This window comes from Passer montanus, unplaced genomic scaffold (genome assembly GCF_014805655.1).
Source record: "Passer montanus isolate IOZ18808 unplaced genomic scaffold, ASM1480565v1 scaffold4, whole genome shotgun sequence".
NCBI lineage: Eukaryota > Metazoa > Chordata > Aves > Passeriformes > Passeridae > Passer > Passer montanus.
Window position 1 is genome coordinate 10026864 of NW_024368818.1, and position 22564 is coordinate 10049427.

The 22564-nt window shown below is 35.1% G+C and overlaps 1 protein-coding gene across 5 annotated transcripts in view; it reads right to left on the minus strand.

The window, feature by feature from the left end:
• The window catches only part of CNTN5 (contactin 5), a 603192-nt gene that overhangs the window by 423483 nt on the left and 157145 nt on the right, over positions 1 to 22564 (minus strand). The gene's annotated exons all lie outside the window — the stretch shown is intronic.

Sequence of the window (22564 nt, forward strand, 5' to 3'; positions counted from 1 at the left end):
TTGGTGAGAAGTTGCTTCACTAATGAAAAACTCACAGTAACCTATATTGATTAGATTATATTGATTGTTGCTATACGATTGATTGCTGATGCTATTGACTGTTGCCATACTATTGTTAATATACTATTGATAGCTGGTAGTGATTTTTAATTGCTATATATATTCACTATATTGATCCTTTTTATATTTGCCTGTGATGATGTTTGTGGTAGAATTCTTGCTGGTGTTGATTATTGTAGTATTTTTGATACTCTGTAATAGTATAGAAAAATTTTAAGGAATTAAAAACTTCCATCTCCTTATGTATTACAGACCCTTAAAAATCCCTTCATCAATTTCTATGCATGCACAACATTTGTAACCCTGGGTTACACAGATCATGGCACTGCTATTGAGTTTAATCTCACCTTCTTTTCATGCATACTCTCTTGTCATAGTGCAGTCTCCTCCAAGGGATCTGTCATGCAACTAAGCTTGTTCCAACACAGTAAAACATAGGTATATTGATGGGAGGAGGAAATTGTGAGAGAGTTCCTTGCCCAAACCTGTTTTACATCTCTACTCCAACAAGATCTTCATGTTCACATATAGGGCCACCTTTATACATGACATTTCTGCTGGCACTGCTGCTGCATCACTGTTAGTAAAATAATACCCTTTGGAAACAAGTTCACTGTCATTTCTAGTTGCCAGTGCAAGTACTCAGCTCATGGTGAACTCCTTTGAGCTCAACTTCTGTTACATCTCTGCTCCGATTCTTTTAAATTGTGGAAAAATACTTATTTTCAAGTCTAACTAACAGTATGTTTTCTTTCAGCTTTGTAGCCACAGATGATTTTTATTGTATATATATCACTTTCTAAGAAGAAAGACAGAATTATGACTAATTGTGTTTTTCTTCTTTTTGATTCATAATGCACTCAATAATGTGGATCAGTGTGCAGTGAAGACTGACTCAAGTCTTGTTTTTCAAAAACCTGATAAATATCCATAGTCTAGCAAAGTGAGTCAAAGTTTCTCTCTGGTCTTGCTTGTAATGCTTCCAGTATGTATAACGTAATACTAACAGGGTTGAGGAACTCTCTTATTATATAACACAAGCAATCCTGAAAAGTTTTATAAACATTTCAATCAACAGACCTCGTGAAGGCTATTATTTTCTATTTTCAGATAGGAAAATCAAGAAAAATATTTTTCAAGTCAACTTTAAAAAAAAAGCTTGACTCACCTAGGGTTTTAAGATGTTGACTTTGATATTCTCTAATACTATCCTAATTGTCGAATCTGTCAAGTACCTGCATGTCTCATTGTCTCATCACCTTTAACTGCTGTTCTCTCTGTTGAGCACTTCTCAGAACAAAGCTCTGTGGTTGGTAACAAAAGGAAGACACCCAAACTTTGTGCAGCTGCTTGCATTTGGACCTTCTAAGTGATTTTCTCAAAGTCAAACAGTGAGTCTCTGTCTAAATAGTAAAAGAAATTGTCTCCTGCCTGTCACTTTACTTTGGAAACATGCTTCTTCTCATTCTCTCATTCCCTTTTAATTAGAAAAGAGTGGTCTATTAAAGCAGCAAGGAAAATAACATTACTTAATAAGTCAGTGCAAGAGAATAGGTAATGTAGGAGTAAAGATCAGACAATATGCAGTACCTGTAACTAAAAAAAATTAAAGACAAAAGATGACTGAACTATTCTGTCATGCAGACAAAGGTACTGAGAGGCAGCACCATGATAACTGCGGAGTGAGGAAGGCTCAGTGGCTGAACAGTGGCCCCAGTGGCTTTGCCATGTCATTCAGAGCATTTTCTACCCAAGCCATGGTGAAAGTAAATTACACTGGGAAATGACACATAGATGCTATAATTCTGTGCAAATTAAGTATAGGTGGAGCAAATTAGATAAAAAAGAGAGATACATTTTAGGGCTAGTCATAGAAGAATTTAATTAGAAGTATGTTTCTTTGTTTGCTAATTGGATGATCAGGGGGAAGATACATACTTGGAATGTTTTAAACATTGGAAAATTCATTTCTAAATATATCGGTTTAGTTAAAGCCAAGTTGGAATTGTGATAGAAAAAGTGTGAATTGGAACAGATGTCAGATTTAGAACTACAAGAGATGAATCCTAAAGGCACTAATTTTTACTAAAAACATTATTCCATCACACATAAGTGTCCTCCCACCACCATTGCTTTCATTGCTCCTGAAATGTGAGCCGTGACTGGGCTAAAGACTGAAGTTCTCTGCATCACCCACAATTGTCCTCTTGCTCTTTCCCACATCACCTTGTGCTTCAAATCACAGTTAGTTTGCAGCTAGTCCAACACTCTGTCTCAGAGAACCCACTAGATCTTTGTTTCTCCTCATTCCCAGGGCTTTGAGTGCTTCCTTCTCTTCCTCCATTTCCCCTTTCCCTTGCTTCTCTCCATCAACCTTAGAAGTTCATCTATGTTAAAGGTGGAGGGAGGGGGACATGGCTACATCTGGAAAAAAATATAGATTCAGATGAAGGTGCCTGGCTTAGCTAATCACATACCAACATCTCTATGTCCTTCTTGTGCTTCACCCTTTTTCATTCTCTCATTGGTTTCTAAATAAATATTCCTCTTCCTCTTAGTGTTGAAACTCTTAAATATTCAGAGTTGCTTTGATATTTTATTGAAAAAGCCATCATGTTATTGGTGCATGGAGAAATATTGTCAAGTAAAGATCTCTCCAGCTCATCTTGTTATATAAGTCCTAGCAATAATTCTAATATTAATCTTCTAACAACACATAGCCTACTCAGGGAACTCCAGACCATTCAGCCTTACCTTAGACTCTGGGAAGGTTATGGATTAGCTAATGCAGGATACTATTTCCAGGTACACGAAGGACAAGAAAATAATCAGGAATAGTCAGCATAGCTTCCCGAAAGGGAGATCATGCTTGACCAGCTTGATGAACTTGTACGATGAAAAGACTGACCTTGCAGAAGTGAGGAGAGCAGTGGCAATTTTCTACCTGTATTTCAGTAACGCATTTACAGCCTTGTAGATAAGCTGCTGATGTATGGATGAAAAGAGATTGGGATGAAATGAAACTGACAGAATGTCCAGACCATTGTGGTGGTGATCTCTGGTGCAATATTTAATTGGAGGCCAGAGACTGGTGCTGTACTCCAGGAGTCAATTCTGTGTCCAGTCCATTTTAATACTTTCATTAATGATTGTATGATAATATTGTCAAGTTTGCAAATGGCACAGGAAGAGTGGCTGTTATACCACAGGGTCATAGAATATCCTGAGCTGGAAGGAACCCAAAAGGATCATTGAAATCTAATTCTGCAGCCTGCACAGGACACCCCAAGAATCATACCATGTGCCTGAGAGTATCGTCCAAACACTTTTTGATCTCTGTCAGTCTTGATGATATGACCATCTTCCTTGGGAACCACCTCTAGTGCCCAAACACCCTCTGGGTGAAGAATCTTTTCCTAATATCCAACCTAAACCTCTGCTGACACAATTTCATGCTGTTCCCTTAGATCCTATCACTGAACCCCAGAGAACAGATCAGTGCCCGCCTCTTCACTTCCCCTCTTGAGGAAGCTGCAGACTGTGGTGAAGTCTCATCACAAACTCTTATTTTCTCTATGAAGATTCATTTGAGATAATTGTCAGAAATAACATTATTTCTTTATTCTGAAGGAGTAGATTTGTTTTTGTTTTTCTTTTCTTTTAAACTACCATACACCAGAAACAATATTACTTTCAAATTGTACTGCCTTGGCAATGAGGGCACTGGGCATGAGCAAAGTCTCAGGAGGGGACATGTCCAGGAGAGCTGACAATAGTCAAGGCAGTACAATTTTCAACTTGTGACTTCTTTTTGGATTTTGCACAGAATTTTTGTACTGTTGCTCCTAGCATCCCTTGAAAATGCCTGGAATAATAAATCTCTTTAAAATTATCAGATAAATTAGAAAGACTATGAAGAAAAAATTGTAGTAGCATCTATCCTACTGAAGAAGTGAGTGCAATAAAGCAAATTGCACGATCCTCTTCGCTGCCAGTATATGAGGTATGCAACTGTAATTTACCTGAGTTACAGGGAAAAAGCAAATAGGATTTTTTTTTTGGCCAATTTATGCCTAAAAAAGGATTGCCACAACAGGCCACAAACTCAGATATCATTTTGCACTAAGCTTATTTTGGAAAGAGAAAAACACTGATTATGATATCATCCTGAAATCACCAGACACTTGTGTCATTAAAAATCCAGCAGAGGCAAAGACTATGAATTTTCAATGTAAAACTGTGTTCATAAGCTTAACCTGCTTGATAAATGAGCTGTAATAGCATTCCTTGTCAATTGTGTGTCATGTCTGTTTTTAAATTGGTTTACATTGCTGCATTAGCTAATTAAATATAAAATCGTACTGGGTTTGCACTTTTATGCATGGAAAAAATGTGTGATAGAGATACAAAATCCAGTTCAAAATAAATAATTATTATTACTGTTGTTGTTATTATTACCATTCTTTACTGTATTAATGTTTTTTTTTCTCAAATCCTAAATAATCTGTCCAAAGGGTAAAAGTGAGAAAAATAATGTGTTGAGATAAATACCATTTAATAGGTTAAAAAAAAAAATTGTGCATGCAAGAAAAGCAAAAAAAGGAACTCATTCTCCACATCTCATGAACAGGTGGTCAGACATCTCCAGAAGAACCAGGGTTCCACTGTGCTTAACAGTGACTCAGGAAGACAAGCCTCATCACTCTGAATTCCTTCTCCCTCCTTCTTCCCCCAGCTCTACATGCCGAGCATGATGCCATATGACATGGGAGATCCTTTGTGTCTGTTGTTGTCAGCTCGCCTGGATGTATCCCCTCCCAAACCTTCATGCATGCCCTGTGCCTTCACTGCCAAGGCAGTACAAGAAATAGGAAAATCTTTGACTCTGTGTTAGCTGTGCTCAGCAATAACTAAAATCTCTGTTATCAACAGTTTTCACCACAGCTGCAAAACACAGCCCAGCACTGGCTACAATGAAGAAATTAATTCTGTCCCAGCAAAAAAAAACCAGTGTAATCAGCCCAGAATATTTTTTAGTCTTCCCTGGGATTAGCAAAGGCAAAGTAAGGAGAAATTTACAGTAGGAAATCATTCAGCACAGTACGATGAGAACAGTATATAAAAGTGTTAGATCAGTTCCCTGCAAGATACATATGGCCCATGGAGTTTACTATGGGGTAGGTTAGTCTGTACTGAACATTCATAGAATCATTGAATGGTTTGAGTTGGAAGGGACCTTAAAGAACACTTAAATCCATCACATCTGCCATGGGCAGGGATGTAACTCACTAGATCAGATTGCCCAGAGCTCTGTCAAGCCTGACCTTAAACACTTCCAAGAATCAGGCATCTACCACCTCTTTGGACAACATGTCCAGTGCTTTACAACCTTCTGACTTAAGAATTTCGTCCTAACATCTAATCTAAACATGTTTTCCTTCAGTTTAAAATCAGTTTCAGGAGCTGGAGAGCCTTTTCTGCACAGTTCTTGAAATATGTTTAGTACATACTAAAACCACACTGTAGATCTAGTACAAACGCAAAGAAGGAGGAAGGTCAAGGTACTTACACCAAAACTGCACTAGTCTTTTGAATCAAAATTCCTTCCTTCCTTCCTTCCTTCCTTCCGCCACTTCCTCTGTTTCCCCTCCCACATTTGCCTCCCCTATTCCTGTCTTAAACAGGAAATGTCTCATAATTGCTTGACATTATACAAAAAAGAAAATTATCTCCTGAGTAGCTGAGCTGTTGTCATGGAACACTATAAAATGTTTAACAATTTTCAATGTTTATAACACTTTCTTGTACAACAAGCTGAGTCACATTAGCAGACGGGAGTGAAGAGTGCATGTATTCATTATAAAAATTAAAGCAGCAGCAGTAGCAGGTCATCTGCTCAAAATACAAGTTACATTCCTCTTATAAGAACTGGTGTCTTTAACCAATTTCTTCTTTTTGAATGACAGGTTGACTGGCTTTTAAAAATATCCTCTTACTCTAGATACACAAGTACAAAAATGTCAAAATTTTTACTTTCACTGTGATAAGGAAGGCAAATGGAGCAATAAATCAGATTTAGTTTTGAATATGTGTAAGGGTGAGAAAAAAAAAAAACAAACTTTCCATGTATTTGATTATTGTTGGGGAATTTTCTATTAAACTTTGGCACAAGAGCATTAAAGAACATACTGCAGAAAGACAATTTTATGAAAATACTCTAAAAGATGCAACAATTAAAATAATTGTAGAAGTAATATAAATATTTACCATATATTAATTTCAGCATGCAAAAGTGTAATGCATCCTTGGACAAAATTGTCAGAAGTTGCCTTTACAAATTATTTTCCATATATACATTCTTGTTTTTAATTTTAAAAAATATATTCATCTTTCATTGTTGCATGGAATGAGCACACATCTGTTTTTATCCTTTATAAATGGGAAAGCAATTTGTAAAAAAAAAAGAAATAATTTGGATTCAAGTAGAAAACATATCAATTACAAAGGAAGCAGATATAGAAGGTTGTTTCGGTGTATGCTCATGCTGGTATAAAACTAAAAAAAAAAACAACTTATTTCTGTTTTTCAAGTAAAAAATAGTAATTTTAAAAAATATAATAAATATTTTTTTTATGCAGGTCTCTCTATAAATTCCAGAATAACCATTAATCACCAGAAAAAATGAACTTGATTTTGTGAACACTTTTCATCTAAACAAATGGAGACATGACTCTTTGTATTAATGAGTATTACTCTAAAATCACTATTGTTTAAATAACTATGCTATTTATCATCATAAAATCTCCCCATGGTATTATATGAATTCTCAGCATTGCAACAAGTGGTACATAAACCACAGTACCACACAGGTTCCAAGGTCGCTAACAGCAGCTGGGAGCTAACTCAGTGAATGATCCTGTGCTCACAAAGAGGTGACTGTTTTCTTGTCTTAAGAAAACAGTTAAGTTAAGGATTTTAGAAAATAACAGAAATTTAGTGTGCACATACGAAGTTAAATGGATGCAGTTAAGAATTTCAAATACATTCTAAACAGAGAAGTGATTATATTATTCCTTTAAATATAAAGGAATCTAAATTTTGTACTGCCCCTGCCTGAATTAAGATGTTTTAATTAGACTGAATTTGAAGCTGTGTAAGAACTGTCTTTGGGTGGAATATAACCCAAATGGATGAAAATATGACTTGCTAAAAATTACCCCCATAAATCTAGATTAAGATTACTGTGACCTTTTTAATGTTTGAAGAATTTTTTTTTCTGTACTTACTGTAGAGTTAGCATTATATATATCTGTATAAATAGGACCAACTAATTAGGATATAATTTATTTTCAGCATTAGATATGTAACTGTGGATTGAACCAAAAAACCAAAATTTGAAGTGTGGGCCTCATTTTGATGAAGTTGTTTCCAATTTGAAAGCAGGCTTGTTTTGTCCTGTCACATATTTCCACTATCTTTCACTCTGTCAATTGCCACCTCAGAGTCTCTGAATTCATAGCACGTCTCCTTCCTTAGATTTACTGTAGGAAGAGATGTTACATACCTATAGCAGAATAAAACTATGTGTTCCAGATTTGAAATATGCACCTTATATCAAATATTGTGATTCTTTTCTCTTTCAGAATGCCTTCAGATTATTTGATTTTTAGGTAATAGTTTTCATAATTAATGACAGAATACTAAGAATATGTGATGAAACTTTATATGACTATACATTTTGAATAAAATGTCTTGTATATTTAGGCAGTAGTTTTTAACATTGAATTCGTTTCCTACTTTTATACATTTTAACTGTTTACAGTCAAGGCTAGAGAACAATAAATTATCTCATAAATTTTGATCCCTCAGTCACAGTCAATCATAGTTAACCCTGAATTCCTCTTTTCTGCCATTAGCCAAGCCATACTGCATCATGGTTTCTAATATGTGCGCTATAATTTTTCAGTGCTGTCTCAAAATATTTCAGGAAAAAAGAGACAAGTCTTCAAAAGTTTATTTTCCAGTTATCCAAAAGAAACAGACTCAATTATTTTCATGAGAGCTTTTAGAAATTAATTTAAATTTAGAAATGGTGACAGCCCTGACAGGCTATCACCACCAAAAAACTGATAGTATGATAATTTTTAGTCTCTAAAGGGATATGCAATTAATTAGAGCGGGCTCAATGTATATATGCTGTCAGTTATCTGGAATATAAGTGTTGAGGTTTAAGTCCATGGAAAACACAAAATTTAAATAAAAAAATCACTTCTAAGTTTCAAGAAATTATAGAAACTTAAACTAAGTTTAGTTTTTCAGTTAGGTGAAATCTTAATAACTTATAATGCTTTTTTTCTTCAATTTTCTTGAAACTGCAAATTCCTTTGACCTAAAAACTGGCACATTAACTGCCATAGGCAAAGTTTTGCAAAGACAAAGAAAATGCAAGTAAAAGCAGAAAGTAACAGTGTTTAAAACTGGAAACTATGAAAGCTTAAATATAGTCCAGGTGCATTTCTATGGTAATCATTCTATGGTATGCATTTCTAATGGTAAATACTTGTAGCAAAACAGGTATATTCCTTACACATTTTTATTTAGGCATATATCTATTCATATACTTATTATTTTCTCCTATTTTCCTTTGTCATATAGACTTAAGTATTCATTATATAATAACATGAATGTACTGTAAAATTTTTGTGGAGTTAATGAATTCGTTCCTTTTAATATTTTCAGAAATAACCTAGAATTCTACTTTTATATGTGCTTTCAGACAGAAATTCTGCTGAGGAAAAGTTTGACGATATTGTTACAAACTGAATAAGAATTGATAAAACAATGTGAGGAAAATAACACTTAAAATATCTGAAAAGAAAAAGCATTCTACTGAATTATGAAACAAAGATACTTCAGTATAATTCTATAACACCTAAGCCAAGTATAGCTGAAATGTGCAATGTGGGTTTTGGAAAGCAAAGCCGTTGGGGTAAGAATTACTTCTTAAATTTCCTGTTTTGTAAAGGAGAATTTGTTTGACCTCAGGCAAATCAAGACAGGGCTGACATCTGTGGGCCTGTAATCTCCAGCTGGACTACTGAATTACAAAGTGCAATACTCAGGTGTGGTGCTGGCATCGAAGTATCTTCAGACTTCAAGACCTATTGTATCAAAACTTGGCAATTTCTATTAATTTTTACATTGGTGCTGTACAATATTGAGAAGCTTAGTCCTTGTTTAATAGATTAAAGGTTAGTCCTTGTTTAAGCAGGGGATTGGCAAAAATGACCTCTCTTTAATGTTACATTTTAATGAGTCTTTCTTATACATCCTTATGGATCTTTTCCCTGCTTCTGTTTTCTCTAATTTTAGCAACAAGTTTTCTGAGATAACAGCTCTCTTTTACTGGATTTCTTTGAGCATATAATATATCAGCCATAATTTATAACCTAATTCCTGACATACACAATCGCAGAATCAGGAGTCTTCATTACTATAATGATATCAAATTACTAGAAATCAGTCTCTGGCTGTGGAGCATAACTATAAATCGGCCTTCTGTCATATTTTTCTTTTCCCTAAAAATTATGCTAGTTATATTAAATATTCCTTAAGTCGCATGTAGCCAAGATCTTCCTAAAAGTCAGCAAATATTTTTTGCACCCAGACATTCATATTGCATGTTAAGGTATCAAATGCTGCAGTGTTCCAAGATATGTAAGAAAAAAAATTTCTTGACTTTTAGGTAACTGATTTTGTTTGGTCTCTCAGATGTTCACATTTAGTCAACAGCTCTGAATATCTTTTGCATGTTTTCATTCATGTTACTTTAAAATGAAGTGAATAGAGAAATATCAACAATTGCTGGTCCTTGACAGATAAAAGACAGGCCAGCTGAAATGGGTGTATTTGTTCAAAAATGTATTCAGATTGAGATTCCCAACAATTTAATTGAAAATATGATCAAGGAATGAAAGTGAAAACAAGACAATACAATGCTTTCTTAAAATTTTTATTTGAGGAAAAGTAGAAGGACATGAACTTCCATGCAGTGGAATGTTAGTGAATCTGATTCAAATTTGAATGTAGTGTATAAAACAAGTAATTACGTTCAGAGTACATATCCCAAGTGTATCTTTGCACTTCATGCTATTCTTAATGTGTGTAGAAAGATTCCTTTTGCTTATGATGAAAAATATGACAGTGTGACATTTTCTTTAATTATAAATTCTGGTGTGTTTAATAGTACAAAGTTGGCCTCCAGCTTAAGAGTTCTGTCTCTTAGAATCAATGGTTAGACTTGAGGGCACAAGCTTGGTCATCAAGATCAATATTAGAAAAAATATATCTTGTCAAGACCTCTTGGCCCCTTATCGATTCAAATAGGGTACTGCAGAGAAATTAATAATGACATTACAGCTGTTGGCCAACACAGAATCTTCTTTCATTGATTTCAGTAGAGGTAGATGAATAACACAAAAACACAATTAACTTAGACACTGTAGGAAGACTTCCTACAGAGCTTCCAAGGTGGAATCTGGGACTTGTGGTGGTCACATGGAAGAATTTTCAGAAATACTAAACTGAATTCATGTTTGAAGGAATGTAAATGGCTTAAACTGATTCCAGAGAATGATTTTTACATTCCATTAAGGAAGTATACCTCATTTTGTCAGCCTGGGAAAAACTCTCTAGTTTTAATTAGACTACATGAAGGTGCTTTTGTCGTGAAGGTGGTTCCCTCCCACATATTTATCCCAAAGTAAGTAGCTAGTTAAATGAAGATTTTTTTTTAAAAAAAAAAACATTATTTTTCTCAGCAATCTAGCAGTGCTTTCTCCTCAAAATGAAAAAGTCAGGTATCATTCCAAAGTTTTAGTGTTAAACAAATAAACCTATGTCATTTACTCCTACTCACCAGTAAATTTAAACTACTATTTTTGAACCTTTTGTAAATGACAAAATATTTTACAGAGCCTAGAAAGGTCTGAGCTCTTCATTTAGCTTTAGTGCTTCAAAAAGAGTTTGGAAAAAAATTTTCCGATGGGTCAGAGAGAACCTCACAGAAAACAGAAATGTCTCTTAAGATCTATTTTCATTTGGAATTTATTTTTTAGGTGTTTTATTACAATAGTTTAAGAGGCATTACTTAAAATCAGTAAGCCATTTTCTTCCAGCCTAATTTCCTTAATACTATGATAAATCATAGTTTTTAAAGGCTTGGGAATACTTTGCTAATATTTTTAAGTGATTAATATACGTAATACTTTATTACTGCAATTGTAATAATTGAAAATAAAGCACAAATTTTATTATAATCTAATGGAAAATGATATTTTCTGGAGACCTGCTATGACCCACAAAAAATTCTGTACCAAAAAAGAGATAGTGACAGGAGCGGAACAGAGATACATTTCCCTCATCTCCAGCAGAGACCAAACACTGATAGCATCAGAATTAAGGCCCAGAGGTGCAGAAGAATGCATGTTGTATAGTTCTGTCAGTCCCAACACACAGACTGAAATCAGTAGAGGAAAGTTCTTCCAGATTCTTCAATGCTGTAGTCACAAGTGTGGACTGAGACCACTTCTGGGAGTGATGCCTGCTGAGGCTACCCAGAGAAGAGCCTAGCCAGAGTTAAAGGAATAAAGTAGCTATTTATTAAAAAGGCCTTCAAAGGATACACCTTGGGCAGTACAAGAGCTTGGTTGTGGCTCCACCCAAGATGGACCCCAGGTCACAAGTTTTCACACTTTTTATAAGTTTTGGTCCATTTACATATTGGGGTTAATTGTCTAGTTTCAGCTTTAGGATCTGAAGTCCCGTCCTCTCATACTGCTTTCCTCAATTCACCATTGTTTATACTTCCCGAGCCTAAAGCTGCAACTGTTGTCCTTGGTTCTCAGGCTGGGAAAGGATTGCTTAGTCTGACTAAACTGTGAGGAGAACTTGTTAACACTTTATATGAAGTTCAGAGTTATCTACTGATGCAGTACGGAATCTGAAAAATATGAAAGCTAAAACTTAAGGCATCAGGACACATACACAGGCAACCCTTACTCTCAAAGTGCTTATACTCTTATTAGTTTAGAAGCAGCCTCTTTGCACTTTCAACTTCATGCTGATGTTACTTTTGGCTTGTCTATTTTTTATTATGCCATTTTTTAGTATGCTGAAAATACTGTTTAGATTTTTCTAGCACTTACTTTGTTTATTAAGCCATATTCATAAGGAACCCAGAGTTCTATGTGCTATAAACAGGTATTCCAGGTTTAGTTTAGCCACAGAGTATTGAAATACCACTGGGACATCTGTTTCAACACAGCTTAATCTTGCTGAAAAAAAACCTTTTGCATAATAAAAGGACAATTTGTAGGTATCTGTCATTCACTCTATTTCTTTTGGTTGCACCTTAAAAAAGCAGCAGCATTTTCCAGCCTACTATTGAATCTGACAGGTAAAAGTCCCTGAAGAATCAATTATCTTCTAGTGGAATTTACTTCTTGCTTTCCTACATGAGGCTGTCAATTCAAGGTCTTCACTTACCTCTCTCTCTATGTTCTATGTATATTACCCCTTTAAGACTTATTAATCTTGCCTGGTGCACCTGGAGGGCGAAACAGTCATCAGACCTTCTTATACTGAGCATTATTCAATCCATTAAGGATGGTGCTTGATTAACAATTTATTTAATAGAAGTGCTGGCCTAAACAGCGCTGCATTCCCCTGTTCCTCCTCTGCCACCGCCCTTGGTTGCTCATCCAGGGCTCCAAATTGATCATGTGGACATTGCTAGTGCATGTACTGGGCAAACTGAAGATCAGCCCTGGCTCGAAAAACCTGTAGCCATTCCATCAAATATGGGATGATGTTCTGCCACTTCTAGTGACTATACAAATTTTAAGACAAGGCAAAGGAAACAGGGAAAAAAATTCAACCCTGAGCTTCTAATTCCTCTCTTGTGTGTGAAACAACATGATTAGGAACATTGTAGATTGTGTTCAGGTTTTGTTTGATAGAACTTATTTCTCTCTGAAATCTAAACCCTAAATTAACTTTCCTCTTTTTAGTTCTAGTCATCCTGCACATTTTTCAAGGTAAGTGGCAAATTTTTTTGCTTTGGCACTGTTGTCCACTTTGTTAGTCAGTTGTCTGTGTTCCAGAGGATACCTCCCTTTGTAAGTCAGGCACCTGTGACTTTTTTTATTAGCTCTCACTTTTTTTTTAGTAACCTAGCTCTCTCTTTACCCAAAAGATTTACCTCCCTGCCTGTTACATCATTCTGTTAGTTATGAAAAAGAAGAACAACTAAAATGTGGATGTTCAGCGAGAAATTAATAAGTCACTTCAGCATCAAGTAAGAAGATATAATGGTTGTTAAAATGAAAATAAGTAAAGCTATAACTATAGAGAAAATATTTGGAAATATTTGAATCTTAATTTTTCTTTCACAACTTATTGTCTCTCATTCATTACTTACAGCATGGGACAGATTAATAAGAAGTCATGTGACAAATACTATGGCTAAATTACAATTAATGTATAGGTCATAAATATTAATAATAAAAATTCTCAAGGATGATAAATGTTCAGGAGTAATTAATTTGATATGTTATGGGAGATACTAAAACTAGGATGAAGAGATTAAATTAGGAAAAGAAAAACGCACCTTAAATATCAGAGAAGACATTTTACCAAGAATTAAATATTTTCCATTATTAAATGATCAGCATCTACTAGAAAGGTAAAGATTCTGCTCCTTTGAAGCATTTACATTTGCCTGGGAAGAGATGCAAAGCACTGTAGATAACTTTGATAGTTATAGTTCAATCAGTCAAAAACTCTGAAAATTAAATACTTATTCTCATGACCTTGAACATGACATTCTGAATGGTCCAAACACCAGAAAGAAAACTAGAAGATAACTAACAAATTTATCAGCTAATGTACAGTAATAAACACATTCTGAAAAATTGCTTAATGTTAATAGGTGAGGGTCAACTTAAGAAAATTCCTGGGAAAGCTAAACCAGATTTAATCACCATTACTTTGGGAGTGGGTAATAATTAGTCTGCAAATAGTTGATTATTTATTAACAAAGTCATCTGTATCACATCAAATACCATTTCACTGCAACCAGTAGAAGTCCACAGATTTTGTACTGACTTGGCAGTTTGGAGCTGTCTATTTTGGTTTGGCTAAGCTCATTTTGCCTTATATTAGGTATGGCAAAAACTTTCAAGTAGCCAGCTTGTTTTTGTCCAATTTCTTTAATTGTGAAGATTACATGCCATAAAGCTAAAACAAACCCATGTTGTGAATGAATAATGGACATTAGCCCAGGGAAACATAATTACATTGATGTAAATCAGTGCTGGGGAAGCCTATTACATAACTTCAGTAGGTAATGGCTGAAGACAGGCACACTACTTCCATATGTAAGATGGAAATAGATGGAGATGAAGCTAAGCGATTTATGTTTTAATGACATTTAAAAAAGAAGGAAAATAGAAAACCAACAAGAGAAGAAAAAGAAAAAAGGAAAATATCTAGGTAGACTCAACACAGTGTAAGAAGATATTCTTGTCAGAGTACCAGTCTTTTACATGAAAACTCAAAATGCTGATGACCTGTTATAAGTCCCTTTTTGAGGAAGTTTGGACTTATCAAAATGCAGGGAAAAATAGGAAGGTTGAACATAATACCTGAGAATGGAAATAGGTGCTAGAGATTTTCTATGTATTTTTCTTAATTATACTACTAAATACAAGAGTTTATCACTGCAAATGAATAAATAAAAAATAATAATAATTTCTGTATTATGATTAACCATTACAATTTTAGATACATGAACAATATGTATAAGGAGTGTTTCCTTCCCAGCTGTATAGAAGTTTTGATTGTAATATACTTTCTAAAATGTAACCTTTCCTGTGAAGACATAGATTTGATTTCTACATCATGTCAAACCAATATACAGAATTCTGAATCCACAGCTCATGGGACCACCAAAGTCTATCAAAATTTAAAAGAACCACTGTCAGTACATATTTCTAACTCCCACAGGCACTAAGCAAAAGACATGAACTTACAAAAACATTATTTCTAAATGAGTCTGATTCCTAGAGCTTATTAAGAAAGCTGATTTTTTTAATAGCATGACACCTAGGAAAAAATATACTTAACATGTCAATCTCTAGTTTGATTTTCTTACCACAGAAATAAGTATAACTTTTTTACATGTTATGATTGGAGATAGAGAAACAGTATGGAAAGTTTTCAAGTCTCAAATCAGTACGGAAGGGTTTTAAGTCTCAACGTATTTTTTTTTGGGTTTTTTTGTGTTTTTTTGGTTTTTTTTTGTTAAAACTTTTGTTACATATATGTGGTGATATGCATATCCATGAAAACAATAAATTCAGTCACTGCTTCCCATAGTCAGGGAGATGTTCAGCCATTCCCAGAAAAGCAGTGTCCATCACATGTAATACTGACTTGGGAAGACAAATGCCATCGTTCTGACTGTTCCCACCACCGTTCCCACCACCTCCCTCCCTCCATCCCTCCCTTTCTTCTTCTGCCTAGATTTATACATGGAGCATGATACCCTATGGCATGGAATATTCCTGTGGTCAGCTGTCCCAGCTGTGTCCCCTCCCAGCTCCTTGTGCACCCCAGCCTCCTCTCTGGAGGGGCTGGGTGAGGAGTAGAGAAGGCCTTGGGTCTGTGTAAGCTCTGCTCAGCAGTGACTAAAACATCCCTGTGTTACCAATGCTGTTCCCAACACAAATCCAAAACACAGCCCTATATGAGCTCTATTCCAGCCCAAGCCTCTACATAATAAAATAAAATTCATGACGTTGATTACATTAATTTTTATGTAAAAATTACAAATTCTTGGGTTTTGGATATTTAGTTGCATAAAGGAAACATTATATGGGTTGAAATATAAGCTGAAGAGAAATTATTCAATAAAACAGACTTAGAAATGGGGAAAACATCTTGAAAAAACTTCACATCTTCCAGAAATCTTTGATGCAGAGATCTTTCATCAAAACATTTCCTTAAATTTTTTGCCGCCTGTGAAAGACCAAAATATACATAAATATTTTATGGTATTACTCATAGTAAGGGAAGGATATCTGAATACAGAATAGAAATCATTAGTTGCCTAGAAATAGATCTTCTGTATTATATCTTTAATATTTTGCATCTCGAGACCACATAATAGCATGTGAAGATGTCACTTGAATGATAGCAATTGCCTGAACATTAGTGTTAACACTGAACTCATTTGCACAATCACAGCCCAATTCAGTGCATATCCACTGCTATTTATCTGCATTCTGTAGTTCCACCTGCTTCTTTCTTAGTATGAATAAATCATTAGAACAGATGGCAAAACCTTACCAATAAAAGGCATTCTTATTATCAGTGTTAGCCCACCACACTCAAACCACATCTATTTGATAAAGAAAAGCAGCACTTCCATGTTTTGGGAACGTTTTCTGTTAGAATCCCTGATCATATTATTAAGACAAATAATCAAAAATAAAACTATTAATTCAATCCATAGAACTAGATCCTTTCACTGCCATCTTTAGTTAATTACAGATGGCATATTCTGATTATGTTCACTTTTTTGAAGGCTATGTACACACAAACATAAATAGAATATCATATCCTATGGTCAGAGAACATGATGTTTGTAAAGCAGCCAGATCTTGAAGAGGAAACATTATTGAAATGCAGTGAGACTATTAGTTAAAGATCTTGCTCATATATGATTGCTTACAGACATGTTCAGCTGCACCTTGGCCTGACAAACTTGCAGTTGTTTAAACTTCCCACTGGCACAACAAAGTCAAGAGTGAACAAAGGTATTTTCTGCAATCCTCTCTTTCTATATATAATATGAATGGTATAGCCTCATCACTGATCTGAGTAATAATAATTTTTTTCACTAAATTTTCTTACTAGCACTCACACTGTAAGCACCCATCCAGTATAAAACTGTAGATATGAAAACTTAATAATATGAAGATACAAAAACAAAAGCTGGAATACTAGTCTTTGCTTTATATGTAATATACCTGAATTGTCAGATTTCATTTCCAACCTCTGCATTCTCTTTTTATGATTTCTGTTTCTTTCAGATTATGTTAAGACTCTAGACTGAAGAATATATTTTTTATTTAGAATCAAATTTCTGTTTACATTTAAGTTCTCCTATACCCCATTCAAGTCACCAGCTGAATATGATCCAGAAAATCACAACGTGTTAGTGAAGCAGTGCAGACCGTGTTTTATACCGACAACACACACTTTTCTAACAGACAGCTTGTAAGTAGAAATCACAAGAATAGCCCATGAGTAAAATGGTCTGGGCATGAATCCTTATCTTAACTTGCTATAAAGTGACAGGAATAAAAAATTTACATAGCTTGTTTTCAGGACCTTTTTAGATCTGATATGTTGTGAATTTGCCCAGAGGACAAACATTTGAGCTTTGTGATTTCCTAATTAATATATTCTATGAAACTTCAGTGCAACCATTAAGGGTTAACCATTCTGGTATCTTACAACCTAGATTATAGTGAATTGTGGGCTGCTTAATTTTCTTCAAGTGACGTATTTCTGAAATTTTGAGTAGTGTAAATAAATTCTGATTAAGATTAGTGACATTAATGAAAAAAAATCCTTCTTATAAGTTAAAAATGTCTTAATATAATTTTTAGAAAGCTTTTGAAGTGAATTTAGTGAAGATCAAAGTGAGAGATTTGACACTCCTAGAGCCCAAATGGAAAAAAAAGGGAAGAATCTTAATTAGCATGTTGCATTAATCACAGACTGAGGCGCTGTGCTTCCACAGAGCCAGTGTTAATATCCTACTAACTGAAATGACATTGATGCACCTGTGGGAGGTAAAACATATGAAGGAGATAAGTATTTCCTGTGCAGAGCAAACATTGTTGAGGAAAATATCTAAGCAAAACAGTGTACACAAATATTTTATTAATACACTAAATGGGTAGTTGGTATTTATTATATCTACAGATGTTATGCTACTGTATTACTTTGTAGTTCAAAGCATTTTAAAATATCTGCATGTTGGAGAACTTTCCATCTTAAATCCACTAAGGACCATTAAATTATAAAGTGTGACCACATCTATAACACAGGCACTCTAATTTAACCCAGTTACTCTTGCAGGAAATGCAATGGCCTGTGTTGTTATGAAGACTTTCCTTCAAGAAGTGAAGAATCTCTCACTCCAAATAACTGATCAATTATTAAAGTGTTATGCCAAATTTAGAATTACTCTGAATTTATATTCCCGATATTGTCTCTCATTACGCTTTTCTTAGCTAAAGCAAAGTCTTTTAATATTCATTATTTTTTCTTCATAAAAGCATGACTAAGGGAAATGTTGAAGAATGTGCTTGGTTAGATTGCACTAAGACATTTAATATACTATAAGTGTGGTTAAATGCTAGTATAATCTTGAAAAAAGGCTAATGAGTACTGAACAATTACTTGCAGATACCTGACCACTTAATTTCCTATAAATACTTGGCTCATTTACATATATAAAAATACTTAAATTTTAAGCAAAAATAACAAAAGATTAAATCCTCTTCTTCTAACCATTCAAATATTCTCCTTTGCCTGCATAGAAGATTTTGGGATGGATTTCTATGAACATGAAAATGAGGATTTACAAAGCAAAAACTTGAATCATATCAAAAATAATAAAAGAAAATTTGGTTTCAAAATCTCTGAGTGAAATTAAAAAGGTGTAAGGGGTATGCAACAAAATCAATATATGTTTGATAATCATAATTTTTTTCATCATCAGAACATGAGCTGTAGGTCTGTATCTATGCTTAGAAATTGATTAAATGAGTAGTTCCAGTGTGCTGACCCTAGCTGAATGCCAGGCACCCACCACAATCACTTCATCTCTCCTCTACACAAGTGGAAAGTGGAGAGAAAATATAACAGAAAGTTCATGGGCTGAGATAAAGAGTGGCAGAGACCACTTGCCAAATACCATCACAGTCAAAACAGACTCAGCTTGGGGATAGTAATGGAATTTATTACTAATAGAACAAGAGAAGTATAATGAGAAGTAACCCCAAATCCCAAAACCACCTTCCCTCCCCTCCTCCCTCCTTTCTCAGCTCTACCTCCTCCTGCAGTGGTGCAGGAAGACAGGGAATGGGGGTTATGGTCAGTTCATTACCCATGGTTTCCCCCACTGCTCAGGAAAAGGAGTTCCGATGCTCCAGTGTGGGATCCCTCCCATGAAAGACAGTTCTCCATGAACTTCTGCAACGTGAATCCACCTCATGGACAACAGATTTCTGAGAGTTGCTGCAATGTGGGTCCCTCTTCCACAGGGATCAACCATTCAGGCACAGCCTATTCCAATGTGGATTCCCCATTGGATCACACATCCTACCAGGAAACCTGGTCCAGTATGGACTCCTCTCTCCATGGGTCTGCAGATCCCTACCAGGACCCTACTCCAGCAGAGGAGTCCCATGGGGTCACAGCCTCCTAAAGGCATGAACCTGCTCCAGTGTGGGTCTCCTTCTGGTGCTGCAGGTGGATCTCTGCCTCCCCATGGATCTGCATGGGCTTGGAGCACAGCTGGTTAACCACTACCTGCACCATTGGCTGCAGGGGAATAAACCTCAGCTCTGGTACCTGGAGCACCTCCTTCCCCTTCTATTCCACTGTCTGGTGTCTGCAGAGCTGCTTCTCTCACATATTCTTGCCCTGGTCTTCTCTGGCTGCAATTAATCCATGCAATAAATTTCCTTCCTTCTTAAACACATTATCACAGAGGAGTTGCTATCATTTCAGATAGGCTGAGCCTTCGTCAGCAGCATGTCCATCCTGGAGCTGTCTGTCTTTGGCTCTGCTGGAGGTGGTTCCTGCAGGTTCTCATGGAAGCCGCCCCTGTAGCCCGCCCTCTACGAAAACCTGACCACACAAACTAAATACTGCAGTTGAAACAATTTGAATGCAAAATATTCTGAATTTTAGTTCAATAGTCAGGTTCACAGAGAAGGGAAGAACTAGAGAGGCTGTTCATTGGAAGTTTAAGTGTACCACAGACTAATTTTCTGATGTGTTATAGCAAATGACAACCTAACTTTAACTGTGAGCATCATAGGGAGGAAACTCTCAGTATGGTTCTCTTACTAAAAGTTGCAGAGATATGATCATTTTTCATGAGTGTGTGTTTCTGTGTGTGGCTCTGTAGTTCATATTCGTATGCCTGTTTCCTCTTCCACCCATCCCATGGTCAGTATCTCTCAAAGAAAACAGACAAGTAAAAATCTCAATGTTACTAAGAACTCATAAATTTTGTCAAAAGTGATATTCCTTATGTGAAAAGAAGAGAGTGGCTTTGTCAGTGAACCTAATGAGAGAACTCAAGGGGGAAACGTCACAGAGATTTTTCTGGACTGGACTTCAAATACTGCAACATGTGCAAAGGGTGTTAGAAATGTTTCAGCATCGAGAAGTGTTATCTGTATCAGTTAATACCTTTACAGACATGTTTAAGTTTGTACAGAAGTCAAATGTGTGAGAAAATAGACTTCTGCTGCTAAAAGGATTGCTACTTTTTCTTTAGAATTTCTTTTCACTTCTGGTCTGAATTTATATTCTTAGGGTTTGGTTATGAGGATACAGCACTTATGATAGCATAAGGTTTGGTAGTTGAGCTGCTTTATACTTTACCCACTACATTCTAGCACCAAAAGTGGATTTTTTTTTTCTCTTTTTCTTTTTTCTTTTCAATGCAGCAAAAACTGAGATAGAAATTAGAAGGCTCTGGGGGCTTCAGCTGTTGCACAAGGAATCTCCTTTTGGTTCTTTTGTCCCTAGTTCTCATACAAGCAGTTACACTGTAGAACACACTATTTCAGTCCAGACTTGTATTGCAAAGATGCAGCTTCTGGTTTGTGATTCACTCTGACATAGATATATGTGACATAAGGGCTATATCTCATACCTCCTGCACTTACAAAATTTTGGATTAAACTCTCTTACTCACCTTGGAGAAAAATATATTGATGGAGAAAAATGTGCCATGCTACATTGTTGTACAGCAGAGTAAAGAATTATTGATTGTGGAATTCAGATTAATAAATGTGCTTTCATTACAGTTTGCTTAAATGCTTCTTTTTGTTGTTGATGGTTTTTAACCTGACTCTACAGATATTGAAACTGATCATCTTATTTAAAGAGCTTGAGAATTTGATCCCAGATAAGGTTTTTCAGAAAAAAAACTGCTGCTCATCTGTACAAATGACTACTGACTACTAGGATTTATGAAGTTCTCTTATGAAAATTTCTAGATAATGTACAGGCTAAACCATGGTGTACTGAATTATTCATAACCCAACAACACTCTCTGGAATGGTTTCATGTTTACAAACCAGACATTTTAGAATTAGCCCAAATCAGCGACCACAGAGTTCCGTGTGCTACATATAATGAGGAAATATTGATGGTAGATTTTGATTAAGAGACCCCAAGCTGACTGTGAATAACAGAAGTGATTTGTTCAGCTGATTGAAGGAAGAAAGCCAATGGATTCAAGTACTTTCATCCAACTCATCATAAAAATACTACCAAAGTCACAGAAACAGCTCTTGACTGTTCACTCCCTGGTATAGGAAAAGATTTGGCAAAAAATACCTGAGGCAGCAGTACATACATGTTTTTACTTTAGGCTATTGTTATTGTGCTTTACAAATTTTGATAAGAATGTGTTTTTATCAATTTTTTCACTGTAAGTCTTTTATTGGCACTTTCAGCCAATCAATACTTTTGTTTTTCAAGTAGTCCAAGAGCCATACTACAAAAGCAACTGACTTTATTTTTATTTAATCGTTACTTTTTGAATTGGAACATGCTGTTCACTGAAGTAGATACCGAAGTACAATCCAGAAGACAAAATGAAAATGGAATATAAAGATTGCCTATTATTCTGAGCCATATCCTGTCTCTGTTTCTTTTTATATCCATTCCTATCAGCCCATTTCCTGCCTTGCACTTTTACATTTTAGTTATGTGTATAATATGATTATATATTATATATGTTACATATTACAAGCGGTTTAATTTTCCTGTTTTGAATAGTTATATTAATACTCTTTTTCTATATATGTGAATACATTGCATAAATCTTTTTTCATTCTATTGCATAAACAAAAATGTATTCAAAAGCATTACAATGAGCTCAATCTTTTGAAATTGCTTGGTTTGTATATAAAAATATGGAACTTATTCAGCTTTTGAATCCAAATAAAGATGAGAATGTGACAGATAAAATTTAAAACAGTGATTCAAGGAACTTATTTAAAAGACATGATAGCTAAGTAGGAAATGGAAAAAATAAAATAAGTCTCAAATCAAAAAGATTTCTCTATTTGCTATCGTCTGTCTGATGTAGAAAGTTCACTAGGAAGAGGGGAAGGCA